Source organism: Pinus tabuliformis, chromosome 1_1 (assembly GCF_031772625.1).
Source record: "Pinus tabuliformis cultivar Carrire ecotype Pingquan chromosome 1_1, CPIR1, whole genome shotgun sequence".
Lineage (NCBI taxonomy): Eukaryota > Viridiplantae > Streptophyta > Pinopsida > Pinales > Pinaceae > Pinus > Pinus tabuliformis.
Genome location: NC_142297.1, coordinates 644,515,102 through 644,527,534, shown reverse-complemented (window position 1 = coordinate 644,527,534; position 12,433 = coordinate 644,515,102). Strand labels below are relative to the sequence as shown.

Below are 12,433 nucleotides of genomic sequence, written 5' to 3'. Positions count from 1 at the left end.
CAGTTCATTTTAATAACAGGTTAGCAATACACTGGTAAGATAAGATAAGATAAGGTAATTTTATTAATGTCCAACAAGTAATCACAAATAGGTCAATGGGACTTGTTACCCACCACCAGTGGGTGATACCCATAGGAGAAGTTTTTCTCCTAGATTTGTTTTTGTTGAAAAGTGTAACTAGGTTTGGTCTTCATAATGACATGTAATTGTGATTTTATGTAAAGAGATGTAAAAAAGAAAAAGAAAATTATTGTATTGCATCATGGGTTTCATGAGCAAGAGATTTTATTTTGAGTCAAGGGTCCCATTGAGAGCCTTTAGGAATTTTGTCATCTAGTCATAAAAGAATAAAAGAGTCATTGTCATGTAATGAAGTCATGTTACACATTGTAAAGAGTCGTTCTTGTCTATGTAAAAGTCATCCTCCAAGACTTTGTCACTAGCCCTCATTATGTCGGCCTACATCAAAGCGATGAATCTAGAAGATGAAGTCGGCTTCCCTCCAAGAGATCATGTCAGCCTAGAGGTCATGAACAAACTTGTATATATACCCATACTCGGCCTCATTTGGACACAACGAATTCAGTCAAGCAAGTCGAGAAAGAGTGCGAAGTATGTGAAAATTCGAGAATCCCACCCGAATCACCTGCTACAGCAATTGATTAAACTTCTCCCATCTGTTAAATACTGAAACAAATTATTCACTATTTCTTACAGCAAATATTGAAGCTAACACACTGCAACCTTCACTTAATTAATTAATTTTCCCAAAACAAGAACATAACAAATAGAGAAAGATGCTCAAGTGACAGTTTTTTTGGACAAATGTCCCCAAAAAAACCCAATGTGGGAAAACTGTGCAGCAACTCTAAGGGTTTATATTATTATGCAGTAGTTTTTGAATACCACTTTGGATGCCCTTTCGACAATCCAGTTACAGAGAAAATAAACTGCTAGAAAAACTTAGTGAGATTACCTCACTCTACCCAGCAATTCCGGTTGTTCCGGCAGCTGAACCAACTATCCCCGACTATCTTTGCGCAGGCCCTGCGTAAGCCTTGCATCAGCCTCAACAAGCTCTGGGTCAACCCAACTGGGAAATTTCTTAGTTTGCCCTTTGGAGCAGTTTCCAGCCCTCCCAGCTTAGAAATCTCAGCTCCTCGGTAGATTTCAGGCTTTTGCACTGGAAGATTACGTTGCTTCTGCATGAGCCCTTCTGACTCTGCGTGGGCCTTTCTGGCTTTGTGTGGGCCCTTTTTGCCCAACGTCAACCCCTCTTGGGTCTGCGTTGCCTCCTCCTGGTGTCTCTCTGCCTCTCTGCTGTTGATTCCGGGTCCTAGAGAAGATACTCCAACTCAACTATCCCTGCCCCTCACTGGAAAAGCTCCCTATCAAAAATCTCCTGATAACTGCTCTGCTTCAAAAATCGATTCTTTGAATTCTCTTTGTGTGTCTTTCAAAGTGACCCTCAAGCTTCCTTAAATAATCTCCTCCTTGACATTCAACGGCCCAGATTAGAAGCTAATCAATGGCTAAGATCATTTCTGCTTGATCCTCATCTTCTTCTAGAAGTTACATCCACAGTTTATATTAATACCCTTTAATTATTTTATTTTCCTAAGTTTAGACTTAGGGTCCCTTTAAAAATAATTAATTATTTTAATACCACTGTTTCTGGGTGGAATTACCCAAAACACTTTCTTGGTTCTTTAGAATACATGTGCCTAAGCCTCCTTGCAAAATTTGGGACTTAGAGCGCATCCAATGCTACCAGAAATCAACACTCCCTCTTAGTGAGGAATGTGCTCTAGTAATGCCTTCAATCTGAAGCATCACACTAACTTCATAACATTTTCCTCTCTGTGTTGCTGATGGCTGACATGCTGTCCACCAACCACTGCGCAAATGATCCATGCTACAACTCCCTTTGAAACTCTACATCTGTGATGTTGCTGACGCTGCCACTGCCACCGCACTGCAAATTGTTGCTGCTACTCCATCAGTGACAGAAAAATATCCCAAATTACTAAACTAATTGTGTTCAGTATGATACCATGTGAATGTTGGAGCCTAACTGTTGCTAGTCGTTGCACTGATCCTCTGAGTCTATTGCATTGCTGCTGACTATTGCTTTGTGCCATCTGTACTACTACCAACTCTGCTTTGCGCTGCTCAGTCTCTGGCGCTCCTAGCCATTGTAGTTGTCTCTTCAACACTCCTCGACACCATACGACACTAGTCCATCCTGCTACTTTTGATTTGGGCTCGTATAGCAAGGAATTGATCCAAGAGATGGGCTCCTCAAGGATCCTTCCCATCTATAGCTCTTTCGAACTAGAGCTCCAAATTAGCCCACCTCCCTCCTGGAGGTATCTTGCCTATCATGATGAACTCCTCAATCTTCGTGGCGCAACCTTCGAATCGTACTTCTCATCTTTGTCCTTCTTCCTGAGTGGACACTGTGTAGTGTAGTGACCCATCTCACTACACTTGAAACACTTGATCTTCGAGATGTCCTTCTTACGTCTTCGTTGCTCCTGTTGTCCCTTTGATGCAAGGGCTGCATTATCCCCCTCCTCCTTGGGCTTTCGACCCATTGCTGTTGCTTCCGTCAAGCTTGCACTTGACCAAGTCTCTCCTCAACTCCTCTTGGTTGAGAGCTACCCACATTTCATCCCGATTCGGCAAAGCGCCCTGCCCAAGATTCTCTAGACAAAGACTTGCCACTCATTTGAGACAGGAATCGAGGGCCAGTCTCACTAACTCTGAGTCTTGTGTAGACCCCACAACAAATAACTCATCATGGATCTCCTGAAGCTTCGTGAGGAATGGATCCACACGCTCCCCCTTTTGCATCTGAGCAGATCGCAACTTCTGTTCAAGGTACATCTTCCGCTGCTCAGAAGATCCCGATATAATGTAGACGATGTGTCCCACATCTCCTTAGCAGTTCCTCTGCTAGCAATGTGACAAACCACATGATCCTTCACTCCGTCGAGGATCATTCTTTTCGCCTTTGCCATCTCAGCGTTGTATTTCTTCAACGTATCTGCATCTGTAGGTTCAGTCACCACACTATCTACATATGTCTTGAGGGCATGCTCATTTAGAAGGAACGTCATTCTTGCCTTCCAGATGACGTAGTTGGATGCCCCATCCAACCTGTCCTAATCCCTCAATCCACTGGTTGCCATTTTTGCCACAAGAACTCTCAAATGATCTCCTCTCTCCTCTGCGCAACACTAGACTGGCCTATGCACTCCCTGCTGGAGCTGTAGATTTTCCTCTCTTCGCTACTGCTCAGCAAGTGAGAATTCAGACTCCTTGGCTGGAAGTCCTCTGATGAGAAATTCCCTCAACCGTGCTCCTTCCTTCTCCTCTAACGTCTTTTTGCCCAACAAAACGACCTGCAGAAAATATTGCGTCCCACCAGCTCTCCTCACGTTGAGGCTTCTGCACTGCTCCCTCTGCCCCGAAAAAAACTTGATCTAGAAGCCCTTCTCTCCGTCGACTCATTCGGAGAGAGACTGCGTCGAAATTTTAGCCCTCTACCTAGAACTACAGAAACCCTCTGGATTTCGAACTACTTCGAACTCCCTCTTTTGCTCAACCCTGGGTCTCTGGTACTGTTCTTTCTTGCTTCACCTGCAATTCTCTGATACCATGTGAAAATTCGAGAATCCCACCCGAATCACCTATTGCAACAACTGATTAAACTTCTCCTATCTGTTAAATACTGAAACAAATTATTTCCTGTTTCCTACAACAAATATCGAAGCTAACACACTGCAACCTTCACTTAATTAATTAATTTGCCTAAAACAAGAACATAACAAATAGAGAAAGATGCACAAGTAACATAGTAATTTTTGGACAAATGTCCCCGGAAAAACCTGATGTGGGGAAACCGGTGCAGCAGTTCTGAGGGTTTTTATTATTATGCAATAGTTTCTGAATAAAACTATAGATTCCCTTCTGACAATCCAGTTACAGAGAAAATAAACTGACAAAAAAACTTAGTGAGATTACCTTACTCTACCTGGCAATTTTCGTTGTTTCGGCAGCTGAACCAATTGTCCCTGGCTATCTCTGCGCTGGCCCTGCGTAGGCCTTGCGTTAGCCTCAACAGGCTCTGCATCAGCCCAACTGGGAAACACCTGCCCTTTGGAGCAGTTTCCAGCTCTCCCGGCTCAGAAATCTCAGCTCCCCCACAGATTTCGGACTTCTACACTGGAAGACTGTGCTACTTCTGCGTGAGCCCTTCTGGCTTTGCGGGAGCTCTGTGTGGGCCCTTCTGGCCGTGTGTCAACCCCTCCTAGGTCTACGCTGCCTCCTCGTGGTGTCTCTCTGCCTCTCTGCTGTTGATTCTGGGTCTTGGAGAAGATACTTCAACCCAACTATCCTTGCCCCTCACTGCAAAAGCTCCCTATCGAAAATCTCCTGGCAGCTGCTTTGCTTCAGAAAATTGATTCTCTGAACTCTCGTTGTGTGTCTTTCCAAGTGACCCTCGAGCCTCAAATAATTTCCTCGTTGACATATTATGACCCAAATTAGAAGTTAATCAATGACTAAGATCATTTCTGCTTGATCCTCGTCTTCTTATAGAAGTTACACCTATAGTCTATATTAATACCCTTTAATTATTTTATTTTCCTAAGTTTAGACCTAGGGTCCCTTTAAAAATAATTAATTATTTTAATACGACTGTTTTTGGGTGGACTTTCCCAAAATGCTTTTTGGGTTCTTTGGAATACATGTGCCTAAGCTTCCCTGCAAAATTTGAGACTTAGATCACATCCGATGCTACCAGAAATCAACAAAGTACACACCAAAAGAAGCCTCCATATCATCACAACAAAGAGGAAAGATAGTGAAGGAAGTCAAGTGTTGTTTTGGGTTAGTTTGTTCTCCCACGTGCAAAGATAACAGAACCGAAGGTATCCAGAAGAAGTCGAAGGAGTTGTTGTCACCTTGAGGTGACTATTGTTTGGGTCTAGAGCCTCGCTAGGAGAAGCCGAGTCAAGGTACAAGAAGTCTCTCTCCTAAGACTATAAAGGAAGTGAAGACAAAGCTAGGGTTTCTGTGGTGGGTTGGCGAGCCTACAAGAAGAGATCGAGGGTCAAAGGAAGTCGAGATATAGAAGGGAAGAAGTCGAGAACAAGAAGAAAAAGGAAGCCAAGATCAAGCTGAAGAAAAGCATTGTTAAAGAAGGGGTTAGTGACAAGGGTCTTGGGAGGACATTAGAGTCAAGTGTCCTTGTCATGGTCTTGGTATTTGTCAATTGAAGATCTATAAGATGAATTTCTCATTGGGTTTTCCTCTCAGAGAGTGAGAGGTTTTGGCCCTGGCTGACAAGCCTACATACTATGTCTCTTGTCTTCTATTGTTCATTTGGTAATTGTCATGATGAAAAGAACACAATAATAATATAACAAAGAGAAGATCATAATCCAAGTAGTAAAAGTATATGACAAGAAATTATTAAGAAGAGAAATCTCCTAACTTATGATGCCCTATATTTCTCAACAATTTTCAGCGGACAGCCAGTAGCTAGCAGCCCCTTGCAGCCACCAGATAGCTCGATGTGCCACCATTCTCTGCCACTTGATCCAACCTTTATGTGCCCTCGCCCATCTGTTATGATTGTATGTTTGAAGGTGGGCCTTCCAACCGTTAAGGTATGGCCTTTCATTATGTAATTGGATATCTTTGCTTACTTGTCATGGACACAGCTGGACATGGATTAGTGGGGGGATTCGGCAGAAAGAATGGGCTTGGTATGTACTCTTGTCTTTTTGTCCAACTTGGTGGTTAGTCTTGTATCCTAGTCCCGTGGGATCTCCTTTATTGGCTGCTAGCTTCAGGAGCAACACTACATGGGAAAACCTAATTTTGGCTATGTGGCCCCGCTTCCTGACACCACATACATCACTCCCCTCCACTCATTATAACCCTTTTTCACATGTTTCCCATCTGGGTCCACATTTTTCCATTGGGTCCACAAGGGATTAACCTCCCCCTCCCCTTGTCCAGACTTTGGGTCAGGCCAGGAACGATGCCCCAGAGGTTGATGTAGTTAAGAAGAAAGTTAAAAGCATAATTTGGCCACTTACAATAGGAAATGTACCACAAAATGAAAAAGATGGGCGGGACATTAAAATTTAGCGTGTGGGAAAAAGCTAAGCATGAGTCTATCCCCTACCATTATGGCCATTACCCTGGTTCCTAGGGCCCCTATATGAGTCCCCTGCATCATTAAGGAACACATGATTGTCCCAACCCCTGGTGGGCGATGAATTGCCCAACCTTAAGGGGGTATTCACTGCTATATCATACACATCATGCTCTCATTCCTTGGAGCCCCGAGCAGTTAAAAGAAATAAAAATCAATAAAAGGAAAAAGGCATATGAAGAAGAGTGGAAAAACAAAGGTTGGGGTAACTCATATACCATGATTGCTCCTTTCCGTATCTATACATCCATGTGTGGGCTTCCCTTATTATAGCTACCCTGGTACCATGGCATGTGGATTGGAGCCTTCCCCTGCTACCCCACTACATTCCACCATTATTTCACATGACACTTTCCATTTGACGGATGTACCTTGTGTTGAGAAATCTAGGTCATTCAATGTTAACAATTTCCCTGCTTAATAATTGCTTATGATATGCTTGTTCTTCTTTTACTTATGATCTTTCACTTTATTAGCTTATTAGTGTGTTCTTTTCATCAATACAATTATCAAAATAAAGACAAGTGACACAAAATATAGGCTTCTCTAGCCAAGGCCAAAACCTCTCACCTCTAGAGAGGAAAACTCGATAAAATTCTTCTTCTAGATCTTCAATTCATAAGTACCAAGACCATGACACTGAACCCTTGACTATAGTATCCTTCCAAGGAACTTGTCACCCACCTTGATCCGCTTCTTCCTTCCTTTGTCTTTCCTTCTAGAGAAACTTGGTCTCTATCTCATTGTATTGCACCTTTACAACATCCCTAGAGAATCTTCGTTTCTAGTTTCTCTCTTGCTGCCCTAGAAGAAGTTGTTGCCCAAACTTCGTACTTCCTAGAAGAATTTGTTGCCCAAACTTCGCATTGCCCAGAAGATTTTGCTGTCCAGACTTTGCACTTCCCAGAAGAATCTTCACAATAACCAGCAGATGATGACCCAGAAGAATCTTCGTCCTTCCCTTTTGCTGTTTCTTCTTCGTCCTCCCTTTAGCTCTCATTCTTTTGCCTTCTTATTCGCACCTTTTCCAGTGAATGCTTGTCCAAATTCGATGTTTCCAAATGAGGCCGAGTAGGGCTATTTAGACTCTTCTTCGCTACGCTTTAGGCCGACTTGACAGCTGGAGTTTAGTCCGACTTGGCAGCTGGAGTTTAGGTCGACTTCCTTTTACAACTTCCTCTTAGTTTGTAGGCTGACTTGAAGGGGTTTGGTGACAAGTTCTTGGAGGATACTTTCCATAGACAATATTGACCTATTACAAGGTGTAACATGACTTCAATTACATGACAATGACTCTTTTATGATTAGATGAATAAACCCTAAAGACTCTCAATGGGAGTCTTTTATGATTAGATGAATAAACCCTAAAGACTCTCAATGGGAGTCTTGACTCAAATGAAAAATCCTTGCTTATGAAACCCATGAAGCAAGTCAATATATTAATTTCATTTTTCTTATTTACATCTCTTTACATACAATCATAATTACATGTCATTATGAAGACCGAACCTAGTTACACCTTTTAACACCATGGACCTATCACTCCCTTAGAGGTTGAAACCACCTTATAGGGTCCTTCATTAGCCTCCTTGAGCTTGGGAGCATCTGTACATTCTAAAGCCCATTTGGAAGGTCATGCCACTATGAAGTGTCCACTTGTACCCCTTATTTGTAAGCTTATTTACTCAATTGCTCTAATGAATTGTTGTACTGGAAGGTCAGGAGACGCATTAGATCTTATACTGGATTGCAATGTGAAAATTCCTGAATTTAACACATTAGAAACCCCTACTGCAATTACTAGTTTACAATCTCCTACTTGTTCTTTACATTAACAAGTTATTTAATTGCATAAACATCGAAGTAAACGCTATTGCATCCTTCACAAATATAAAGATCATGCACTGAAATAAACAGAGACAATAACACAAGGGACACCGTTATTTTTGGGCAATCATCCTCGGAAAAACCCAATTCGGGAAAACCGGTGCAACATATAGAGGGTTTATATAATTTCGCAGATTCGTGAATACAATTAGGGTGCCATAAATGGCTCAACCAACAGAGAATACCCTTGGCAGTAGTACCTCTATCTGGAGACAGAGATTCCGGCAAATCAACAACCGAATGATCAAACCCCACAGCGACTCTGACTGTTCCCTATGCTCGACAGTGAAAGATGCTCCAAGCACTACTTTGGAATTGCGTCACTCCTCCAGGAGCTGCATCACTCTCTCCCGGCTCAAAATCTGCTATTCTGCTCCCAGTCTGCCCCGCAGAATCTCCCTAGCGCTGCCTTTGAGGCCTAGTGTCAGCCTTTGAGGCTTCTGCGTCAGCTTTACTACCTCTGCATCAGCCCTTCTAGGGCTTGCGCTGTCTCTCCCGACACTACGCTGCCTCTCTGCTATGTATTCTTCAGCCTCAGATGAAAATCCCTTGCTGAACTACCCCTCACTGCAACTCTGGTCACTAACTCGATTTCCTCAGCAAACCTTGCCCCAGAAAATCGAATTCTTTGATCACTTGCTGTATCTCCAACTGACCCTCAAGCCTCCTCTTATACTTTTCTTGTTGAGTCTTCAATGATCGAAATTAAGTCCCTAATCAACGGATAAGATTAGAAATAGATTGATCCTCGTCACTTAGAACTTTCTCACCCATATTTTATTAATACACATTAATATTTTTATTTTCCTAAGTTTAGACTTAGGAACTCATTAAAAATATTAATTATTTTAATAACTCTTCATCCGAGTGGAATTTCTCCAAATGATTTCTGGGTCTTCTAGATTTCATGTGCCTTAGCCTCTCCACCAAATTTCATGGCTAGAGCACATCCGATGCTAACCACAATCAACATGCAGGTGAGTCTTGACCTTGGGTTTGGCCTTCTTATACGAGATCCAAACCCTCTAGAGAGTCATGATGGCACTTGTAGGGTGAGCGTTGAGAGCCATGGGCTTCCTCTACAACAGAGTGTTGATTTCCACACCATGGGATCCTTTAGCACCATATTTGGCTTTCTCGTGCCCCACTCATGCTGTGATGATGATGCGCTTGGGCCACATTGACCAGCCGACCACATACGTTGCCTTTTACATGTTGAGGTGACTCCATACCCCAATGGGTTAGACACTGCTTAGCTTTATTTTCATTTGCAATAGCTGGTTGTTTGTTGTGGGGCTTGATGATGAATAAGAACGATTTTAGATCATAGCAGGTTACTGGTTTCAATTTACAGGTAAAGTTACAATGATTGAAAGGATTGGTATGACTCCATAGACCAATGAATAAGACACTGCTACTGATCTCTTTTCCTTTTCAAATGGAACAATTGGTATTCAGTAAATTCAGTTTGAACAAGTTACAAGTTGCAGTGATGGAATTTGGTTTGTAGTAGTTGGTTGTTTGTTGTTTGGCTTGGTGAGGATCATGAATGGTTACAGGCTAAGTTGCAGGAAACATTGGCAGGGGAGGAGTTTCCATACGGAAACAGAAACAAAACGTGGAAACGCGTATGGTACGGCCCATAAATGTGTTTTTGGCCGTATTGGCACATTTCTCGAGGTGGAAACATGCCCAGTACGGCCAGAAACGCGTTTCTGGGCCGTACGACACTGTTTCCACATGCAACTTGACTTTTTTTTTTTAATTAATTTGTCTTCTAACTTTTAATTAGGTTTTTCTAATGCCTTCTAGTTACTTCTAGATGCCTGTCTAAAGTTATAAAAGTGAACTTTTGCCCTAGTGTTGATATGCAGTTTATCAGGAAGTTTGGGGCATATGTAATTCATGGTAATGTTAAATTTTTAAATTAAAAGTGATATTCTCCTTTATTTTTCATTTTCATCCTTTTACTTAAATTTTTAACATTACCATGAAATGACCCAGGATGTTTGAGAGTGGTTTCACCCTCATTGGATTTCATATGGAGAAAGTAGAATTTTAGATCTCACTCAAAATCCAGCAAACTTATTTGTTTTTCAGGATTTCAGGATTGGGAGGATTGCAATGTTTCCATTGGATTTTATCATGTACTAGGGTATGGAACTTGTATTTAATCAAGAGAACCAAGCTCTCTATGCAGGGGAGACTCCCAATAATCAAGAGCATGTAGGGTACTAGGTTATGAAACTTGTATTTAATCAAGAGCACTAAGGTCGTTCGACTCTGTAGGAGGAGACTCCCAATCAAGCACGAGACAAGAAATTAGAAATTTCTTGTGGCTGATTTTGGATATTTCTATTTTCATTATGTGATTATTCAAAATTTGGGGGGGTCACGTTTCGTACCCGTGCCCGTTTCGGAAACTCGTACACGTTTCCCCGTTTCGTGCAACCTTGGTTACAAGTCATAGGTTATAAGTATGATTCCATGCCCAAAAAGTTCAAGGCAGAAATCTATTGTTCTTTGCATCCCACAAGGGGAAGTAGTCCACAATTGGAGCCTATGTTGTAACATCTTCGCAGAATGTCACAATTTTTTTTCAAATTTGCTAGTTTATTTCATGGTCTTTGGGTTATTTTTAATACTAGTTTTAATTTTAAATAAATTTAATCTTTAGAAATATTACTATATATATTTTTATAAATTATTTATTTAACCATGCAACGTTGTTTCAACAATTCACTACATTCTCTTTGGTAAACTCACAATGCTAGAAATAACCACGACGTTCACTGAAAATCAAGCCACAAGCTGGGAATTGCGTCTCCTCTACAAATTTATCTGACTATCAAAGTACCTCTTTACCCCGACAACTCCCTCTGCCTCAGTCAACTTGCACTTTTGGAGAGTCTGCATCCTCCCTGGAGTAATTCACATTCCAATTCTGTAAATAAAATTGATCTCCTTTTGCCACTGAGAAACTTGAAATCTCTGTGAAGAAAATCCTTCGGTAATCACTCTCCACCATGCTATCACTGTGCTACTCTGATTCACCTGCTACATGTTGTAGTTGAACAATCTGCCCTACTTTGATCACATTGTAATAGTGAATGACTTGCATGGAAAACTAGGGGGCATCCCCTAATTCATCTTTATTGGAGCCCTCTCTCATCATGGCACTTAGAGGACTCAATATGGCCTTCCAGCGACTCTACATCATCATGATGCCATCAACTCGGCTTGCATATGGATGGCTAATTCGTAACTTGTGATAGCTACTTGGTCGGCTTGTGACCAAGACTTGTTTTTAGCACATTATTTTATAATTTTGGGGGCTCATTATGCTAATTAGAATTAGAGGGACTCATATAAATAGAAGTGAGTCTCATTTGTTAGAACTCATCATCATCACTTGGATTCTTCTCTTGTAAAAGAACTCGCACTTTTTCTTTGGAGTTTATTGGAGATTCTTTGATGCATTTTGACATTTGGAGATGAAATTTTTGATCTTCTTTGGAGCTATCTCATGATTTATGGATGGATATATCATATTTTCACCTTTTAAGTGTTTCTTGTTGAATATTTTCTTGGAATTATGTCTAATGTATGGAATTGTTGCAACTAGGTTAATGCTATTGTGCCCTGACTGTAGAAAATCAATTTTGGAAAGCTTATTGGTTGGCAATTGCATATGTTACTCATTGTATGGAAAATTATGAATGCCCTTGTGGATGAAATTTTGTCTTTCTTCCATAAAGCTCCATAATCTTGAGTGGGTAAATGTTAACAGTTGGTTGCTAGGGCATCAATCTTTAGCCTCCTTAAGGACGGTTTTGGCCAATTTTAAATCATCTATGACTCCATAGCCCAAAGGACTAGGAACTAGTCCAAGAAGTTTGGTGATCAGCTCTTCTCTTCTCGATATTTTCTCCTCCTAAATTTTGGTCCCCTAAAGGTAGGGCGAAAATCTAGGACTTGCAGCAAAATTTTAGGGAGGTGATTTTTCAGGAATCTGAGAGTCCACACATCAAGCTTAGCATCTAGGCTTCGTATGCTCCCAGTTTAGAGGGAATCTGCCCAAGTTTCATCCATAAAATCTCTTGCCCTAGGTGCCACTCCAAGAGGGAAAGCCTAGGTCTTTCTCTCTCACTTTGGGGACTTCTTTGAGGTGTTAGAAATCTAGGGCTGTAAGATTAGGTGATTTCTGTTCTTTAGATAACTTCTTGTGAATGCTTTTTACTTCTTAGATTATGATCTTGTTTTACTTACATTATTATAGTGTTCTTCTCCATCAAACAACTACCAATGCATAAA

At 41.3% G+C, this 12,433-nt stretch overlaps 1 protein-coding gene across 1 annotated transcript in view; it reads left to right on the top strand.

The window, feature by feature from the left end:
* The window catches only part of LOC149214994 (beta-galactosidase-like), a 356,920-nt gene that overhangs the window by 229,096 nt on the left and 115,391 nt on the right, over positions 1 to 12,433 (top strand). The gene's annotated exons all lie outside the window — the stretch shown is intronic.